This window comes from Cotesia typhae, unplaced genomic scaffold (genome assembly GCF_013202065.1).
Source record: "Cotesia typhae breed Kobodo isofemale line unplaced genomic scaffold, CoteBio_Ctyphae contig_65, whole genome shotgun sequence".
NCBI classification, from domain to species: Eukaryota; Metazoa; Arthropoda; class Insecta; order Hymenoptera; family Braconidae; genus Cotesia; species Cotesia typhae.
Genome location: NW_027423762.1, coordinates 1,307,514 through 1,320,198, shown reverse-complemented (window position 1 = coordinate 1,320,198; position 12,685 = coordinate 1,307,514). Strand labels below are relative to the sequence as shown.

General features: G+C 31.2%; 1 protein-coding gene and 1 long non-coding RNA gene across 6 annotated transcripts in view; one reads left to right on the top strand and one right to left on the bottom strand.

Moving 5' to 3' along the window:
- Positions 1 to 12,685, top strand: part of Fuss (SKI family transcriptional corepressor fussel) — a 156,064-nt gene that overhangs the window by 87,475 nt on the left and 55,904 nt on the right. Inside the window, exon 1 of one of the 5 annotated variants that reach the window (XM_074250967.1) lies at positions 53 to 63. The exons of the other annotated variants lie outside the window; for them this stretch is intronic. The gene's annotated coding sequence lies outside the window, so the exon portion shown is untranslated. Of the gene's footprint in view, positions 1 to 52; positions 64 to 12,685 lie in introns of those variants that run through there. 5 annotated transcript variants of the gene reach the window in all.
- LOC141532537 (uncharacterized) lies at positions 4,258 to 4,826 on the bottom strand. Its single transcript, XR_012480106.1, has 2 exons — positions 4,756 to 4,826; positions 4,258 to 4,383 (listed from the first exon to the last, which is right to left on the bottom strand). It is a non-coding gene; the product is annotated as an uncharacterized LOC141532537 (long non-coding RNA).

Sequence of the window (12,685 nt, the reverse complement as noted above, 5' to 3'; positions counted from 1 at the left end):
TATTTGGAGAGTAAAATGGAAAGCCTTCCTACTGAGAACGACGTTACAACGAGGAACCGCAATGTAAGACTTCCACTCTTCATTTAATTATTGATCGTGGTTTTTGTGTAAATTCCGTTTATTAAATTAAGATTAAATAATTTAGAGTCTATTTGATTTTCGTCGTAGTTTCTCAGGTGGAGTTATTCAAGGTAATCCTCGTGAACCTCCACCTCCGTCAAATTGTTAAATTAGTTTAATTTACAACCTCGGTTTTGAGTTTATTTGATAAATTAAATTTCATTTAATTTTCTGGAAAATATTTCATGATAAAATGCTGGCTTTGTTAAATTAATTTTCTTTATTTAAGTAACCTACACGGAAAAAAAGATAATTTAAAATTGCACCATTAATGATGTAAAAATCCGATTGTACGAGTGGCGGTAGTTTTGAATTAAGGGGATACAAATGTGTGACTCCCTCTCTAAGTATTTTCAAATACTTCTATACGTACAGAATAGGATAAATACGAGTAGAAAATAAATTACTCGCGAGTAGATCTAAGTAAATTATTTTAATAATTGAAAAAAAATAATTAATGAGCAAATTAATTTAAGTCATACGATTTTATTACTCGTTTAACAAAGTATTTATTATTTACAATTCATAAAAAAGTAATTTAAGGAAATGAAACAAAATTGATTGTTTGAAAATTTTTATTAAGAAGAAAAATTTTATTACGTATAATTGAGAAATTTAATGATACGTCTGCACACATTGTAAGAATAAATTATTATATCTAGAATACATTCATTCAAAAAGTGTTAAATTTCTGTACTTTGTCGTATCAACAGACCTTGTCTTAAAGTTGATCGCGACTGCAGGTTCACTCAAACTCCTACACTGCAAGATTTTGAATCAAACTATAGTTAGATTTCAATCGTAAATTTTTCATAACTTGGAGTCCAATCTAAAACCAACTTTTATTTTGCATGGCTATCAGGATATACATTTACAAAAATCTGTCTTACCAATATTGTTACCAATAATATTGCTCCGTGACAAAACCAGCACTTCAAAAAGTAGAAACTTTCTGATATTACAGAACATTAGATTGACGCCAATCTACTGACGCAGTTTGGTATCAGTGTCTCTGACAGTTACTTTAACTAAAACTTGTCATCAATCTACTGCCGAAATCTGTAGCCAACTTGATGAAAAGAGCTGAAAAAGCAAACGGTTTTAGTTAAATTGTCTAAAAGTTACTCGGCAATTTGACGTCAAGACTTGCTGTGCAAGTATTTTGAGTTACTACTATTATTTAGTGAAAACTAAGCGCAAACTTGATGTTAAGTCAACTGTAACTCCTGAAAGTCAATTACTTCTGAAAAAAGTACGGCTATCAGTGAAGCTCAAATTGGTTGCAAGCTTACTGCAAAAGTATGAAAGCCAGAATCATTTTCGTTTAGTATCTTAAGTTGTTGGGGTGTTGTTATTTCTGAAATACCCCTGAATGTATGGGTATACCTAGTGATGTGAGGCCGTCGGTCAGATACTCTTTTTACCGTCAGGTCACAGTCAAAAGACCGTCCGCTGACGGTTTCATAAATGACGGACCGTCACGTTTGTGGCGCCATCTCCCGACTTTTGTGTAAAGTCTACACTACACTACACTACACCAAGTAACTCGTATCTTTTCAAGTCCAATGGCCAATGGCAAGTTTGTTGGACGCAAAGCTGTTAATTATTCAATTATAATTTATAATTGAATAAGTATTCTTCTCGTCGTTGAATCGGTAATAATTTTTACATTCATTAAAACCAGTGTTAATGTCTAAGATTCCTTGTGAACAAAAAGTAGTAAGTACATTCATGTTGAAAAATCGTTTAGCTATCCTAACCCCTCATATTGATATTTATTATACTTGAATATTTTTAGAATTTTGATTTTAATAAATTGAATGAAATTATTGCATGGATATATTTGAGTATAAAAAATATTTCCGACAGATAGATAAAAATTAAATATTTTATTTGTTTCAGATTGACCGATGTAATTAACTATGACGAGGCAGAAAAATTTCAATCTCAAGAGGTATTTTGTATCAATACCTAAAACACAAAGCCAAAAATTACAAATTTTTAAATGCAATTATTGCACACAAAAATATTCATGGCATGTGACCAGAATGATGTTGCATTTAAAAGAAAAATGCAAGGGTTGCCCAAAGGAAATTCGTCAAAAATTATCAATTACGAGTTCTGTAAACAAAGCTGTGGATGACCAAGAGGAAGAAAACTGTTTAATTGATAAATCTTCTCAGATATCAGTCGAAGCTGGAAATGAAGGTGGTGGTGAATGTTCTGTTGAGGCTGAAAGTAACATTTTTGACGTTCTGGAACAAGAAAACTTGTCAAGGAGCCGTCCCAGAGGTACAATGGATGCATTCTGTGATAATGTTGCTAAAAATGAACAAACAGTATTGAACAAAAAATTGTGCTTAGCTATTTATGCGTCAGGAGTACCACTTAATTTATTTTCACATAACCTGTGGAAGTCATTCTTTAAAGAACTCCGTCCTGCTTATGTTTTGCCTTCGAAAGATGCTATTTCATACAAATACTTAAATGAAGTTTATAATGATGTGAGAGTAGCTGTAGAAAATAAAATCAAAAACGCTTCATCTGTCGGTCTACAGTGTGATTCTTGGACTAATGTACGTGGGGAATCAATTATGAATTTTATTGTCACTACTCCTGAACCAGTCTACTACAAGTCAATAGCCACAAGAAGAAAATCACAAACTGGTAAAAATATTGCTTCTGAAATTTCAACGGTTATTGATAGTATCGGAGCTTCTAAAGTTACTGCTATTTGTACTGACAATGCCAGGAATATGAAAGCAGCATGGGATGAGATTGATATTATGTATGAAGAAGTAATTCTTTTTTACGGTTGTTCGGCTCACATTTTCAATAACTTGATCCAAGATATAATAAAATTACCGTCTATAGCGGAATATAATATTATAGCAGGATCAATTGTAAAGGAAATTAAACGATCTAACAAAATTTTAGCTATTTTCACGGAAATTCAAAAAAATTCACCTGATAAAGTAAAAACTACTTTGAAAGTTCCAGGAAAAACACGTTGGAGAACTCACATTTTTACATTTGAAAGCTTGTTAGTAAATAAACAAAATCTTCAAGCTTTAGCAATTAACACTGATGCTGTTGAACTTTTGAAAGAATCTACGAGAAAAGAACTACTTAAGGATCATTTTTGGGTTCAAACAAGTCAGATTATTAGAGTCTTGAAGCCAATTGTAAAATGGATTACTATTTTAGAAGGAAACACTGAAACTATAAATAAAGTTTATGAAGCATTTAGAGAGTTGAGAGGTATTTTTAATTCTGAATTTTTGGAAAACAATCTTTGTCTTCTTACGCCCACCGAAGTAAATACTGCAATTTCTCATCTAACTAACAGAGAAAATAAAGCTTTGAAACCTGTGCATTATTCGGCTAATATTTTAGATCCAATGTTTAAAGGTAAAGATTTATCTGATGAACAAGAAGTAAGTGGTACAAGTTTAATTTATGAACTTGCTGAAACTATGGGATTGGATTTTGAAGTAATTTCCAAAAAACTAACTGACTATCATCTTGACAACGGATTTTGGAGTGAAAAGTATGTAAAATCATCAGTCTCTACCACTTCAACTCTGAAATGGTGGAAAGTAGTTTGTCGTAAAATGAGCCTAAGTAAAGTTGCTGAAAAGATTTTATCCTTACCTGCTACTTCTGCAGCTACGGAGAGAAGTTTTAGCACTCAAGGCTGGATTCACAGTAAAAAACGTAATAAATTAACTAATGAACGTGTAAAAAAAATTACCTATATTTCCTATAATATGAAGCTGTTTGCTAATCAAAAAAACTCACGTTTACATGATCAATCTGAGCTATTGGACAGCAGTACCGACACGGACAGTTCTGAAGATTTATTTGTGTCGACTTCGTGATTTTTCTAGTGCAAAAAATTGATTGTTTTAAGTCAATCAATACTTTATATTTATAGAAAGTCAAATTAAGACTGTGATGATAATATTATTTAACAAAATCGAAGATAGTAATTCTACTTTTAAGCAGTATAATAAGTCAAGTTAAGGGGGATAGCCACTGTGACGCTGGAAAAAATAGGCAATTTTCGGGAATTTTTTTTACTAGGATAATAAAGGAATTTGGGGATCGGGTTTTTTTTGTTTTATAAAGTATATGTTGAGGATAATTCTCCTAAATTTTTATTCAAAAATATTTTGTTATCACAAAGTTATAAACATTTTTGTAGAGCACCAAAAAAATTTCCCCCTCCATTGCCGGTACTGTAACTCAAAAACGGATTATCTGAAACAAAAAAACCAAACGGCATTTTAATCTATAGGAATGTCGCTATCGTCGCACGTAGGGGATTTTGAAAATTTTGATTTGAGAAAAAATGGCGCCATATTGAAAATTTTTTCGTCTTTTTCCTCATTTTTTGGACTCAAACAGCCTTAAAAAATCTTAAAAATTAAAATTTTCAAAATCCCCTACGTGCGACGATAGCCACTAAGTAGACGAATACGGGGAAACAAAAAAATTGAGAATCGGTTCATATTTACGAAAGTTACAGTACCGGAAAGTTTGAAAAAGTCGTTTTGAGAAAAACGCGAGTAAAGTTTTAAGAAGATTCTCGCAACTTTAAAATCTAGTCTTTCACAAAATATTCATACTCACATCAAACTATCAAGTCCTGGGCCATATGAGGGTTCTTCCTCCTTATCTTTAGTATTGACCTTGACTTTTTTATTTTTTACTGGCCGTTTCCATGCGGCTTTCAGCAGCTTTAACCCGAGTAGCGTCGCGCTCAGCGCAGTATGAGTAGAGTGTTGGTCCTACTTTAACATCGAGATTCTCTAATATCTTCAGAGTTGCTAGAGCCCCATCATTGAATGTAATTGTTGAAATATATAAAGCTATTTCAACAATAAGGGAACAAGAAGAATTTGTTTTTGGGGCGAGCTGCCACACTAATGCATTGAAGCTTTCATTATTATTTTGTGTAAACCCACCGACACATCGTTCCAATAACTCTGGATTCGATAGATCTTTATAAATCGGTATTAAAGCTTCCGCAATATCTGCAGGAAGTGGTGGTTTTTCAACTAATGAGTCCAAAGTATTTGTTGCCACAGCTTTTTGAAATTGACACCACGAATTTGCACCTTCAGGACAAAGAAAATGCTGCGGATCTTCGGGTGATGAAAACTTGTGATAAAATGTTTGCCAAATAGCATTATACATCTCATCAACATCATTAGAATGACGTCTGATTGCTAAACCATAATACTTTGTAAATTCATTAATTGCTTTGTCCGTTAATCGACCTTTCCCACCTAAACTTTTCTGTGTATTTTCTTCTTTTCCTGTTTTTGTCTTCTTGTTAGTTCGTTGCTTCTTCAAAGCCCTTAGTCGACTGCCCATTCGTTTTTGCACGTGATTAATACATTCCTTTTTTTTTTATCTTCACCATGTCCCCATACGGTTTAGCATCACAAATATTTTTATACGTTTTAGTGTCACCATCACCTATATAGTTTACATACTTAACGTTATGTAATAACTCTGATCGCATAAACATCTCTTTTATTCCATCTACCTCCATTTGTCCAGAAGAATTTTCATGGTTTATTGGACAGTCTAGAGCATGGTCTTGCATAAATTGATCGTATTCAGCTGTTCCTTTTTTGAGCTCATTAGCGCACACATCTTACAATAACTGGATTTCATACTTACATCTACGATTTTGCCAGTGAAGTAACCAATTAGAGAAGATATACCAAATGAAGATTTAAACCCTCTTTTCTTCCAACTACCGTCACCGGAGACAGAAATTCCAGGAATGTCATTGGATTTTAAATGCTTGCAGGTTTCTTGGATTTCTTCTTTAGCAGCTTTTTTTCAACACTAAATCACAACAGTTTCTAGCTGCATTTCTGATTTGTGTGACCAGACGATCGTAAAAGCTATGGAACATTGGTCGTGGTAAATCCATGAAAGCACAAAATCTTTCAGCTCCAGATAACCCAATACTAATTATCCGCATTGCAAAGATGAAACGGCGATTAATTTCATACGCATTCTTGATGAGTGGACATGAATTTATCAAAACTGGATCACATTTTTGCAATTCACAACTAGTTTAAAACCTAATCCTCGAATACTTGTCTCAGTAAAGTTTACATCACCACCACACTTTTTACACGATACACAGCCACTTAGTAAATTAAATATCGAAAAAAATTTATAATTTTGTAGCTAATACTCGAATCAATTGTACAATCAGATTTTTGTGATAATTTCCTCTTGGAAGCACTATCACGTCGTTGAGAGCCAGTATTTTTTCAGTTTCATATCTGTTGAGCGGTCGATTAAATTTTTTCCTGTCGTTTGGCAGTTTTCTTTCGTTTTTAATAACTTTACTTTGTTTACGATCCATTATTTAACAAATTTTTTTGTTAAATAAACAAAAAAAAATCAGAAGATTTAAAAAAAATAAGTAAGTAAACAATAACGAGTACACTAAGAAACTCAATAAATTAAAGAACGAGTGTGTATTCATACAAAACAACTAAACTATGAGGTACAGTATCTCAACAATAAGAAAAAATATACGTTAAAAGTCAAATAATTGTAACGGTTGACAATCGTGAGGGAAAACAATCGCCAACCCGTACGAATCAAAGACGGAGCGAGCAGGCGACGTTTTCGTCGAAGCGCCGCGCGTAAAACGGTCAATCGACGCGCTCTTATAAAAATGACTATAACTCGAAAACTATTCGGAATTTTTCTATAAAATTTGAAATACATAATTTTGAATATATAAACTTCAGTTTAATGAAAAAAAAAAAAAAATTTTTTTTCCGAAATTTTACAGTGGCTATCCCCCTTAAGAATTTGGTGCCAAATAGAGACAATATGTAACTCGTGTTATTTATAACTTTTAATTTATAAGTAAAACATGGAATATTCAAGTAAAAGTAATTATTCTTAGAATTTAACTTCTTTAATTATTATTCAAATTTTATTGTAAACTTTAATTTTGTTGACATATGCTTTACTTAAAATTATCATTTATGTACTGAGCTTTTATCCAATGTCTGTATTTCCTTAGAAAATAATTAATAAAGATGTTGTATTGAAAAAATTCTTATTTTTTAGACATGAAAATTTCATTAAGTTGAATGACGAGGTCATTAAAGTTTCTAAATTTCTAAATGACAAAAATTTTTTGACAAAAAACGGTCAGGAATCATCTAGCTAGATGTGACTGACCGAATTCGTGACAAAAAAATTCCTGACGGTCTAAAATAACGGACTGTGACTAGAAATTATGTGACGGTCATTTCGCTATCCAAATAAACGGTCACGAACGTCCGTCAGTCACAAGACCGTCAGCGGACCGTCTTGTGACCAAAACTTTAAATGACGGTCATTTCACATCACTAGGTATACCATTAATTTTCTGTAATGTCACAAGTCTCTACTTTTTGAAGTGCTGGTTTAGTCATAGAGCAATATTATCGGTAATAGTATCGGTAAGATAAAATTTTTTAAATGTAGAAATTTGCATTGCAGATACGGAAATTTACGAATAGAATCCAGATATTTATCTATGTTTACATTTACTTATTTTGTCATTATACTATTTCTATTGATAGTAATATTTAACTCCTTGTCAGGAAGATATGAGAATTAAATCAAATTTAAATCGTCGGGCATTCTTAAACTTTACTTGAATATTTTATTTGTCATTAATATTTCTCATTAGAAGCAAAACTTTGTGATAGCACGAAAAATCGATTTTTTGGACCCTAGAACGTCGGTATTATTTAAATAATTTACTTACCCTGATAGCCAGCGCTTTCTCAGTAAGTGTTGACTTCCAGCAGTTACGGTTAATTTATACATCAAGTTGGCGGTAATTCTTCTCTCAACAACAGTTGTAAGCAAATTGACGGAAATCTACGGCCGCAACTTGAATACAAGTTAATAATCAAATTTGTAGTTAAATTTCCTTTTAACTTTACTACAATTTGAAGGAAATACTTGTAGAGCAAGTTTTGACGTCTATTTGCAGAGTAGGTTATAGGTAACTAATAGGTAATCGCTCGCTTTGCCAACTCTTTCCGTCAAGTTTGCTTCAAATTGCGGACGTAGATTGACAGTAAGTTATAGGTAAGGTGGCTATCAGGGTAGAGTAATTTATTTTCTACTCGTATTCATCCTATTCTATACATATAGAAGTACTTGAAAATACTTAGAGATGGAGTCACATATTGCTTATACAAAAATATATTTATGGCAGCATCGAGACTTACGTCGAAAATAATATATTTTTAATAAAATTCTTCCTAAAAATATCACTCGTCGAAAAAATTTAGGGCTCAAATTAAAATTCCAAATTTTTAGCAACTCTTTCAATGGCAGTATCTTTGTTAAAAATATTCATATCAGGGTTATAAAAAAGCAATTTTGAGTTTGAAGTGCCTAGTAAGAGGAAAGTGATTTAAAAAAATTGTTTTTTTTTAAATTAAAAAAAAACAATTAATTGACAATTTTTCAAGAATATTTTTATTTAGTAGATTATTAGTATTTAGTAGATTTCATAAAAATACAACTATTGCATTTGTCCTCATGACGAAACCTTCGAAAAATTTTGTTATATTCCGACTCAGCTCATATATATATATATATATATATATATATATATATATATATATATATATATATATATATATATATATATATATATATATATATATATATATATATATGAATATACGGTATAACGCGGCTTGTGTGAACTCTAACTCCTACGATTCTTAACGGAACTGAATGAAACCTCGGATATATATTCTTCACACAATTTTCGGAGTCAAGTTCAACTGTAAGCCGAATCGATTGTATAATTTAAAGAAGCCAGCATCTTAAAATTTTACTTAATTTTGTTTCTTCTTAAAAAATCCATTTCATTTGTTTATTATTATTAATAAATGTAGCTGTTAATAAAATCCACTTTCATTTCGGCTGCCGAACGGCCTTTTTTTAGTTTTTTTAATTAGCCCTTGTAGGAAATTTATCCAATTTTTGAATACCCACCTTTGATTTTCTGCGCGATCATTACTGAGCTATCGATGGTCGAAGTGGAAATTATCTTATTCCATTGAAAGTCCGATATTTCAGGAAGAATAATACCGTTTACAGTTTCCATAATTGGAACCAGGCCATCTCTGGAACTTTCCGCGAATTCAATTGCAAGGCGCTCCAAATTTGACCTGTTATGAAGTTTTGAGCTCTTCGAGCTCAAACGTCTTGTTTGTTTTTAATAAGAAACTTTCTTCAAAATATTTAAGCCTCAATAACTTTTGGGCGAATCATGCAATTTTAGAACGCTTGGCGGCATTTAGTGTGGTTAAGCGAGCCTTAAAAGAAATTCTCAAAAAGAAAACTATTCTGATTAATAATCAGAATTATAACCGATAACTTCCCGATTTTTGAAAATTTTCAATTTTCTTAGCGGGAAGTTAAAAAATGGCAAAGGTAGATTGTCAACTTCCCAGGTATAAATGGACTGGATTCTGGTGTGGACAGTGATTTTGGCTCGTTCATTTTTCTGAAATTAAGTCGAGAAAAAAGGACGATTAAAACGGAACTTAGATTTCGACTCGGGTCAAAACTTCGAGATCCGATGAAAACTCAATTTTCAATAACCGGGCTGAAAACAATAACTTCCTGATTTTCACGGCGGGAAGTTAAAAATGGTGCAGAACTTCATTGATGAAAAAAAAAATGTTTCCCGAGTTATTCTATTATCTTTAATGTACTTTTTACAAAAAATACTCTTATTCCTGGTGTTTCTAAATTATGATTTGCTCCGGAGTTGAACTGTATCCTGAAAATATCGAAAAATGAAGTAAATTTTTACTAAGGTTTACATATGGTGTTAGTTCTACGTTTAAAAACATAGTTGAGTCATATTCTAAACATTTCAAGTAATGATAAATTGCTTATTTTAATATTTTTGTTTTAATCTTTCATTCATTAAGAAAATAAGAATACTTATTTACTGACATATTATTTATTTTTGTCGTTGATAATTTATTTCGCTATTCATAGATTGGAAACAGTTTTTTCCATAAAATTGGTAAATTTTGTGGTCATTACATTATAACACTTTTATACAACATAATTTACTATCAATGGTCGTACAATACCACCATTGATTGGAGATATTATTGCTTTTACGACCCACCGTTCCCGAATAAAATGAGGAAATAATAATTGGCCCCAATAACAGTCATAGACCCCTCAATATCAATCCGAAAAATTCGCATTATTGGTTGCTCGTTAACTACTATCGGTTGTCTGATACATCCACAAATAAATATTTATCACTACTACTGATTCCATATTGATTAATTCATTTTGGAGATTTATACTGTGATTCGTAATTATATATTACTGACACAATGTAAAGTACAATAACAAGTCCCATTAACATTCTGTGGATCATGAATTTTCAAATTTGATAAATATTTTGCCTATTTCTCTAGTTACAGTTAACTTTATTTGAATATCATACCACTTGAAAGAAGTAACTTCATTTTTTTTCAATGGTGCGCATTTTTTTCAATTCAATTGAATTATTATCATCGTATTAATCCCCGGTACGCGGAGGAGTATATGGAGGCTCAAGGATATGTAACTAGATCCCGTATTCTCATTGAACTAATCGAAAATCAATTTTCCAACTGTGGGTTTCAGATGCAGTAAGCGAAACAAGGATAGTGGATGCTGACCACGCGGAAGTAACATACTCGGTGGATTTATGTAAACTGATTGTTTTAGATTGTATTTTGATCGAATGAGTAAATTATTTGTAGATAAGTAATCCAAAGTATTATTTTCTACCATGAAATTATACTCTTATGCGAAAAATACGTATTGTATCGAATATTTTTTTACCATGCTAGAAACATTTAAGAGAAAAAAAACCCGTTTACAATTTTTACGAATCAGAATTTATTATCAACTAGCTTTTACCCACGGCTTCGCTCGCGTTGAAGCCCTTGAATAAATATCAAAGATCATTACATTCCAATAGAACTGAATCAATGTGATTCTAATTTTTTGACAATCAATTTTTTTATCTTTTGTAAAAAATAAATTTTTTTTAAATAAAAAGTATCCTATGTTACTTCTAATACCTCCAAGAATATGTGTACAAAGTTTCATAATGATCGATTAAATAGTTTTCGCGTGAAAGCGTAACAAACAAATTTAAATTCACATTCATAATATTAGCAGGGAATTAGGGATTCAAATAATGCAAAATAATATTATAATCTATTTTTGTACATTCCATAAACTATAAAAAATGTATTATGTAATTTCAAAAAAACCCCATTTTGCTCTCCCTCTTTCACTCTTATTTATCAACTTCAAAATGTATTCAATACATTTTCGATTAATATAAATTTGAAAAAAAAAAAAAAAAAAAAACAAATTGAATATGCGAATACGATCTAAATCGTGCGAGTAAAGCAAACCTCATTTAATCTAATCTGTATTATCTTCCGACTGTTTCATAGATTATCAGCGCTCGTGTTTAATTCTGTAAAATATTGTTTCCAACATGTATATCAAATTTTATAGCAATTAAATCGATATTTACAATTGAGTAGAGATTAAAGATAATATTAGGTGAATTCCAAGTGATAGCATTGTCTTTATGACAAAGTTTATCTTCGAGCATAACAGTATTTTTCAATTTAAAAAGCATGTATAACGTCATACGTCGTGATAAGAATATTTTATGTTCTTATGATTTATCATTCATTAATGTATAGAAAATCATAAGTAAACATTTTTTAATATCTGTCAGAAATAAAGGGTAATCAAAAATATATGTAGTTGAATACTTATATGTATTTAGATAATTTCGGTGTGCACAGGGCTATGTCACTGTCTGTTTTTATGAATTCAGTGTACCAGGGATTTGACGACGCATTTATACATATAGTAGAAGCACATCACCCTCCGTCGTCTGTACTGGTAGACAACTGTCGGCCTATTAAACTAATTGACTGCGCAGTATGTCAGCACCGCAACAATTGTATACATGTACTCACCTTAATTTATTATACACGGTATTGATGTGTGTTGAACTTTACCCAGTCACATTATCCGCTTTGGATATTTCTCTTTGTCATGGTCGAATATCTTTAAAGTGTGATTGCTTGTTTCAGACGAGTTAACCAAGCATAAAGTAAAAATGTATATTCTAAAAAAAAATAAAAAATACAGAAGATAATTAATATAAAAATGTATATTTTTGGATAATACGTTTTTACGAAATTTTTATCATTTCCTTTTTTTCACCCTAATTTAAGACACATTATTTACAAACATGTATGGTGTGGATCAAAGAAGAAAGGAAAATAAAGGAATGGAGAGAAAACTTAATTCTAAGCAATTACTTAACAATTTTCCTATACATGATTTTTGGATACCTTAAATCAAAAACAATTTTTAAATATATTTATGGTACCTCATTTTAGCCACGCACCTTTAATTCATTGTCATCTTTTTATTTTGAAAATTA